This window comes from Bombina bombina, chromosome 5, assembly GCF_027579735.1.
Source record: "Bombina bombina isolate aBomBom1 chromosome 5, aBomBom1.pri, whole genome shotgun sequence".
In the NCBI taxonomy this organism is placed as follows: Eukaryota; Metazoa; Chordata; class Amphibia; order Anura; family Bombinatoridae; genus Bombina; species Bombina bombina.
The window spans coordinates 567,741,150-567,750,146 of NC_069503.1; positions in this window are offsets into that span (position 1 = coordinate 567,741,150).

Below are 8,997 nucleotides of genomic sequence, written 5' to 3' on the forward strand. Positions count from 1 at the left end.
TCTAAAGAAAACAGACCCAGTTTGGCTAGCCTCTCCTCATAGCGTAAATTCTCCAATCCCCTTATTAGCTTTGTGGCCCTTCTCTGAACTTTTCCTAGTTATGCAATATCTTTTTTTGCGATTGGTCCCCAGAACTGCACTCCATACTCAAGGTGAGGTCTTACCAGGGCTTTCCAGGGCTTTATATAGTGACAGAATTATGCTTTCCTCCCTTGAATCAATGTCTCTTTTAATACATGCTAGTTCTGCAATATCTTTTTTTGCGATTGGTCCCCAGAACTGCACTCCGTACTCAAGGTGAGGTCTTACCAGGGCTTTATATAGTGACAGAATTATGCTTTCCTCCCTTGAATCAATGTCTCTTTTAATACATGCTAGTATCTTATTAGCCTTTGAAGCCGCTGCCCTGCATTGTGCACCCATCTTTAGCTTGTTACCTATAAATACTCCCAAATCCCTTTCCTCCTGTGTTTGGCTAAGTTGATCATTTTATTGTGATTTGTGATATCTCTTTTTTTAATCCCATAAAGCAAAACACATGCTGACTATTTTTTGATAGAGGTGAACAACTTGGGCTTTCATTGATGTCCTTATGTGTAGGTATGAGTGAAGTATGATGGATTGAATAAAAAGTATGTTACAATTGAACAGCAATTGAAAGTTATTAAATTACATACATTGTTACAGTAATATAAATCTATATTTGTTTTGTAAGACTACTGAAAACCATGGTAGGTTATTACGTGATTACAGCAACAAAAGAAATATTGCTAAGGTGTAAGGTTATATTTTGTCAGTTATATTAGTTGACTTTTAAAAGAATCCTTAGGGGACATAAGTGAAAAATGAAATTTAAAGCAACTCATTTCAAAATCCATTCAATGTATTTTGCAATGTATTATTTTCAAAAGTTCTTCTTTAAACCTTGAGTGATAGCTTTCTTTGAACACAAACATTTATTTAAAAAAAATGCATACACAAATATTTATTTTCTTGTTCAAAGCAGCCATCATCCTGCATTATTTACAAAAATCCTTTACAGAATTTCAGAGATTACATAAGAAACGTTACACATTAAATCCATTTTATGAAAGCATAGGGTGAAGTATTAGGCTTGATTAGAAGTAGCGCACTAATGTTAGCATGGGTCACAATAAGCAATATCACATATGCGTAAATTTGCGCAAGTATAACAATTTCAAAGTAAAAGCATTCACTCAATCGCAAACATAATTTACACTTGTCGGGTTAGCATGACTGAAGATCTTACGTAAAGGGTTTTAAAAAAAAATGTGCACCAAACACTACATAAATACATTAAAATAAAGCGTTAAACCTATATATACAGTTTCTGATACAAAATATTCATATAAATATTAATATAATTTTTTAGAAGGGTTAAAAGATACTGTATATGGTATATGACAAGGTGTAATGTTCGTGGGATATTTCTTTCTCAGACCAATCCTGGCCAGTAGACTTCTTATCCCGACGTCAAGTGGAAAGATAAAGAAAAATCTCAGGACTAAATTTAACGTTTTAAAGGAATGAGGAAGAATAAGAATAGCAGCAAGTGAGAAGCCCAGACTTATGAGAAACAAGGGACAAGACTGGATTTTGACTGGAAAGAGCTATAATGTGTTTATGTATGTGTGTGTATATATCTATATATATATATATATATATATATATATATATATATATATATATATATATACTATATATATATATATATATATATATATATATATATATATATATACACACACATTATAGCCCTTTCCAGTCAAATGAAAAAAAGAAATATATATATATATATATATATATATATCCTATAATATAAAAGGCCAAGTGTGTTTGTCCGAAGCTGTCATGAGCAGTAGAGACTGTGTGAGGACAAACACACCTGGCCTTCTACAGACTGACCTCCTGGCATCTGGAACGGGTGTGAGGGGGGCGTGACGCGGGCGCGATGCGGACGGGGCCGGTCGTGACACAGACGGGGCTGGATGGGGCCGGGTGTGCTGTGGGTGGGGCCGGGCGGCGCCGTGAGAGAGCTCAAACTAGGGGGGATAGAGAGAGAGCTAAAGAGAGAGAGAGAGAGACAACAAAAGAGAGAGGGGGGAGAGCAAAAGAGAGGAGGGGAGAGAGAGCAAAAGAGGGGGGGATATAGAGAGCAAAAGAGAGGGAGAAAGACAGCAAAAGAGAGGGGGAGAGCAAAAGAGAGGTGAAGAGAAAGCGCAAAAGAGAGGGAGGAAAGAGAAGGGGAGAGAGAGAGCAAAAGAGAGGGGGGAGAGAGAGAACAAAGGAGAGGGGAGAGAGAGCAAAAGAGAGAAAAGGGGAGGGAGAGCAAAAGAGAGGGGAGAGAGCAAAAGAGAGGGAGAGAGACAGCAAAAGAGAGGGGGAGAGACAGCAAAAGAGAGGGGGAGAAAGGGGAAAAGAGAGGGGAGAGAGAGCAAAAGAGAGGGGGGAGAGCGCAAAAGAGGGCGGGAGAGAGAGAGCATGCAAAAGAGAGGGTGGAAAGAGAGGGGGGAGAGAGAGAGCGTGCAAAAGAGAGGGGGGAAAGAGAGGGGGGAGAGAGAGAGCAAAAGAGAGGGGAGAGAGAGGGGAAAAGAGAGAGAGCAAAAGAGAGGGGGGAGAGAGAGCAAACGAGAGGGGGAGAGAGCATAAGAGAGGAGGGAGAGAGAGAGCAAAAGAGAGGGGGAGAGAGCAAAATAGAAAGGGAGAGAGCAAAAAGAAAGGGGAGAGAAAGAGCAAAAGAGAGGGGGAGAGAGAGAGCAAAAGAGAGGGGGGAGAGAGAGCAAAAGAGGAGGAATAGAGAGAGCAAAAGAGGGGGGATAGAGAGAGCAAAAGAGAGGGAGAGATAAAGCAAAAAAGGGGGGAGATAGCAAAACAAAAGGCAGGAGAGAGAGAGCAAAAGAGGGGGGATAGAGAGCAAAAGAGAGGGGGGAGAGCGCAAAAGAGAAAGGAAGAAAGAGCGCAAAAGAGAGGGGAAGATTGAGCGCAAAAGAGAGGGAGGAAAAGAGAGGGTGGCGAGAGAGAGCAAAAGAGAGGGGGAGAGGGAGAACAAAAGAGAGGGGAGAGAGAGCAAAAGAGAGGGGGAGAGCGCAAAAGAGGAGAGAGAGAGAGCATGCAAAAGAGAGAGGGGGAAAAGAGAGGGGGAGAGAGAGAGAGCAAAAGAGAGGGGGGGAAAGAGGGGGGAGAGATGGGGAGAGAGAGAGCAAAAGAGAGGGGAGAGAGAGAGAGCAAAAGAGAGGGGAGATTGAGAGCAAAAGAGTGTGGGAGAGAGAGAGCATAAGAGGGGAGGGGGAGAGAGAGCAAAAGAAAGGGTTGAGAGAGAGCAAAAGAGGGGTCATAGAGCAAAAGAAGAGGGAGAGAGAGAGCAAAAGAGAAGGGAGAGAGAGAGCGCAAAAGAGAGGGAGAGAGAGCAATAAAGAGGGAGCAAAAGAGAGGGGAGAGAGAGAACAAAATAGAGAGAGGGGGAGAGAGAGCAGAAGAGAGGGGGAAAGAGCAAAAGAGAGGGGGGATAGAGAGAGAGAGCAAGGGGTGGAACCCCTGTACTGCAAAAAATTACCCGTGTGCACGGGCTTTAGGACTATTGTGTGTATATATATATATATATATATATATATATATATATATATATATATATATATATATATATAAAGGCTTAGATTACGAGTGTTGTGCAAAATTGCACTTTTGCAAGTGTGATATTTGTGCTCCTCTCAGTAATACCAGCGCACGGAAATGTGCGCTCGTATTACAAGTAAGGTCGCGTTCACATTGCCTGGAACTTTGCGCCCTTCCATAGCTTCCAATGGGCACCTCATTCTGATGTTGTGAGACACGACAAAGAACCTAGTGCAGTGCAGGGGGTAAGTCACGCAGCGTTGGTCAGCAAATTAAAAATATATATCTATTTGAATATATATATATACATATATGTCTATATACACATATTAACACAAATATATATGTATATAAATATATATTTAAAATAAAAACACAGTCCTCCCTTTTTTTAACACACCACATCTCCTCACTTTAACCCCATATAACTGATTTGTGCAGTTTTTGTTTATAAAAAATAAAGATGCTAATAATTTTTATTTACAGAAATGAACTGTTAACTTTATTTGCGGGCCATCGGGCAACATTTTTTTTAATTAACCAGAGGTCTGACCTCTGGTTAACTACGCTAAGTGCAAAGTGCTCGCGAGAGCTCGCAGGAGCAATAACCAGCCAGTTGTAATGGCTGGTTATTTAACACGCACGTTAAAATAGAGCTTCACTTGTAATGTAGCCTAATATGTTGTAATGTGTTTTTACTGTAAATATTTAACATTTTAATATTCTTTACTTAAAAGAAAAGGTTATGTAGTTTTTTTAAATATATATAATTATAGAAGAAAATAATATAGGAGAAGACTTTAGCGTAGTCGTTATATCCAAAGTCCAGATGTTAGCGCGCAGTGGGTTTCACTCGCTAACCCCCCTGTGTTACAAGCTTACTTTAGCACACCACTTGTAATCTAGCCCATTGTTGTTTGTGTTTACTGAGCTAACCCCTCTCTTTCTCTATTGTGGTGCTCTTGGACACCTCTGGGTGAATGATTTGGCACAATCATTAGGTTTAATGTCTAGATGTTTCATTTTTTAAGAATCACATTTTAAATATATTCACATAGTGTAAGTATATATTTGAAATAAGCTAATGATTTGAATTATTCAATTATATCAACTAATACAAAGGTAAATATTTGTTCTTCTAATATGATGTTTGCTGTTTCCAAGGACTTACTTTAACCCAAGGTATAATGTTCTTATCGCTTTCTCTCCACAATATTTAGAAAGAACAATTGAAAATTAACATTTTAGAGCTCTATCTATCTCATCCACCTCCCACTGTGAGTGTGATTTCTTCTGCTGGCTGTGTTTACATAGTTTGTCAATAGCCTATACCAAGGTATAGAAACTTTCAATATAGGTAGGGATACTACAGACTAAATCATCTATTTCAAATACCAATATAAAGGCTAAGGAGCTATTTGTAAACATGTTGATACTCCAGCATGTAAAATGGATCATTGGGAACAAATTAAAGGAGAGAAAGTTTTTGGGTAAACTGTCCCTTTAAGGGGAATGGATGTCCCCATGGTACACACACTATTAAAAATGTGCTTTTATTTTGCATATTTGTATTTGAATGTTTGACTGGGCAATATTTTTTTCCAATGTCAATTGCTCAATTATTATGTGTGTTATTTGGAACTAATAATAATATAGGAACAATGAGTGCTCATTGGTTAATCAGCTTTCAATATTTTTGTTATCCATTCAAAATCTTTATAATTTATTAAAGCAACGTTGATTGGTGCCTTCATGTTTTAATATTACCTATGAGCCAGGAATTTGTTTTAAGTAGCAATTTTGATGAAGGCCTATTTGTAGGCCAAAACATGTTATTCCACCCCAGTTTTCTTTTTACTTTTTAGTGTGGAATATTTGGAAGCAGATCATTGTTTGTTCCCACCTGGCACCAACATATCCGGTTGTTGACCTTGAAAGCAGGAACACATTCAATGATTATAACAATAATATTATATTTTTGCAATTTGTATTGCTTTTTCGCCTTTGAGGCCTGTGTCACTTTCTTAAATTTTTGTTCTTATAGTGTGAGATGAATTATCTAACAAAAAGATTTTGTTATAATAAAGACTAGCCTGAATCAACTTGCTCATCTGATTTAAATAACTCAGTTATAAATGCAATAGTATAATATATATCAGTACTACTGTTTCATATGGGTTAAGATCATACTTCTCAATAAGATCATGTGACTAAACCCCCTTAATTTACTCCGGGTCACATTCTTTTCTCTTTGCATTATTTTGTCTTTTCTGTTCAGTCTGGTCAGCGTCCCAGCTCATTTTGAAAGAGTATGGTCATCTTGTATGTTATGTAGTGTATAGTCTGTTGTTTGCTCTCTGTCAACTATGTTTCCTAAGTTGTAGCCACAGTGCCCCTATTGTTTGGGTTATTATGTGTTTTGTAGGAAACTCTGAACTTCATAAGACTGATAACGTAGGGTTTATATTATGTATTGTCTAATATTAATTGCATATCAATTAAAATATGTTATTGAGGATAACCGTTAAGGTAAACTTTATAATAAGTACTGGATAATTGTAATTTCATCTTAGTTAAAATGTATTTTATTGAGTTAAAAATAAAACAGCTACTAGGTATTTCTATTGGATTATGGCTTTAGTCTATAAACTTAGAGTCTAATACATGTTTTGTACATAAGTGCTTCAAAAGACATCATCATCTCTCTCCGTCAACCAAAAGATTTGCTAGGGCTATATTAAAATATTTTGGAGACATTTGTGCTAATATGATTATGAGTATAATCAACTATGTCAGGGACATTAAATTGTTGAGTTAAAATTCATAAGCATTTTTTTTTTTACAGTATGAAATATAAGCATGAACAATTATGTTCTGAAAAAATCTATATAATATATATATATATATATATATATATATATATATATATATATATATATATATATATATATTAAATGCTATACATTTTATATATATAATGATTTAACATATATGGTTAATTTTTTTCCTACATAACATGAGTACATGGGATTATAAATGTAATATAATGACAGTTGTTCTAATAATACATAATGAAATATACTAATGTAACAAAAGTACTCCATAGAAAGCCACGATCCAAACTGACAAGAGTAAAACTTCAAAGCTTTATTATAAATCCATCAATAAAAGCATAGGATCCATTAAACAAGCACAAAGGCAATTTAAAGGGACACAGAACCCAAATTTTTACTTTCATGATTCAGATAGAGCATGCAATTTTAAGCAACTTTCTAATTTACTCATCTAAGCTTTTTTTGGGTTTAGAACTCTGGACAGCACTATTTTATTGGTGGATGAATTTATCCACCAATCAGCAAGAACAACCCAGGTTGTTCACCAAAAATGTGCCGGCATCTATACTTACATTCTTGCATTTCAAATAAAGATACCAAGAGAATGAAGACAATTTGATAATAGGAGTAAATTAGAAAGTTGCTTAAACTTTCATGCTCTTTCTGGATCATGGAAGAAAAAAAATGGGTTCAGTGTCCCTTTAAGTACAAGTAATGAAAGGAGGGATAGCCATACGTGTTTCGGGCTGCACCCAGTGTTTTTTCACCAGCTGTGTGCCTCTAATGGGATTAACCCTTTTATAGCCAGTAAAATACAAATCAATCACTATTTAAAGAGACATACCATTCATTACAGATGCAGACTATTTGCCATGAAATACAAACCTATTTACATTTGTACATGAATTTCACTTTTGAATCTCAGATTTTACATTTTAAAATAATGTTTGCAATATATAAGACATGGAATTCGTTATTTTAGAAAATAAAGGAGGTCACTCTTTAAAATGTAGCCTGTTTAATAGATAAAGTTAATATCTATTTGAGAATTTATACCCAGAGGATGTCTAGTGTTTAGATGGAAAATCCAGAACACTTCACTCTGACCTTACAATCTCTTTCTGCTGCCCCTTCTGGCAGGTTTAAGTATAAAATGTATTCCCTGTAATTGTACAACAATTTTTGTTTGTAAGTTACATGATTATTCCTAAAATGCCTATCAACCAGAGTTTATTGTCAGGGTCTTCAATGGGTCTTAAGTGCTCAAGAAATCTGTCTCTAAGGGGTCTCTTGTTACACCCTACATATTGTTTATGGCAGATATACAAAGTGTGTTGTGTTACAATTTATATGGCTCTTAATTTTAAATGTTGAGCCTGTTGTTGTTAAGTCAAACATTTCCCCTTCCTTAAAATAGTGACAAGTTTTACATCTCCTGGCTTTACATTTAAAGCACAAAAAGAAGAAAAGTCTGCAGCACCTCTGTATTGTCAGCACAAAAGTTGCTCTTTATTAGGATGACATCCCCAGAAGAAAAAGCAACGTTTCAGGCCACACAAGACCCTTAATCATGCTAACAAACACCACATGTATGTTATTTATATAGCACCTTAATCCTATTCACCTGTTACGTAACCTATAGCAACCATTTAGACAACATACCTTTAAAGCGACACCTAATGGTCACAGTTAAAATAGCATTTCTTACAAAGTCTTAATGCTATAGAACCAGTTACACTGAATTTCAAATAACTAGAAGATGACTTATACATCTATTTACATACATTGGTAATATGAAATACATTAAAACAAATATATTTAGGGGGCGGAGCTAGCCTAGCAGCCGAGCGGTCGCACTTTCATTCAGCTCCTGTAATTTATATACTTAAAGCATCCTATTTGACTGCTCGGCATATCAGATTACCAACAACTGATATGTCTGGGCGATTGGGGAGCACCACCGAGTCAGACGAACTTCATTGGAACCCCAGGAGAGACCATAAACCCTGATATTTGTGGGAGGCACTGGCCAGAAGTAACCCTGTAGCGGCCATCTTGAGGAATATATACTGCATACGCATATTGGAGATGGTGGCAATTACAAGAGCCTTAGAAGCCTTATCAACTAACATGGACAGGCAGTTTTGGGATCTCAAACGAGAATTCATAACCTCACACCATCAAACTCCAGTGGCTCTCGGACAACCCGCAGAGGACAACTTCTATCTAAAGAACCGGATCGGCAGTTCGGCACTCAGGAGACACCGACAGAGGCCCAACACTCCCTGATAACAGTAGCCTCTGTGGAGCTTGCGACTCACAAGGGAGTTCTAACTAACTCCGAGGGGAGCCTCTCAGGCTTGGTTACATCCAGGCAACAGCCTAATAACAAGTTAGCACCAACGAGTCTGACGAGGAATCTGGCAGGCATACGCTCACAAGGCAACACACGCTGCGACGCTGGGAAATCCCAGCCTACAGCCGAACCTCCCTCCGCTACTCCCATAGAACCTCAGTCTGTACCCCAAGC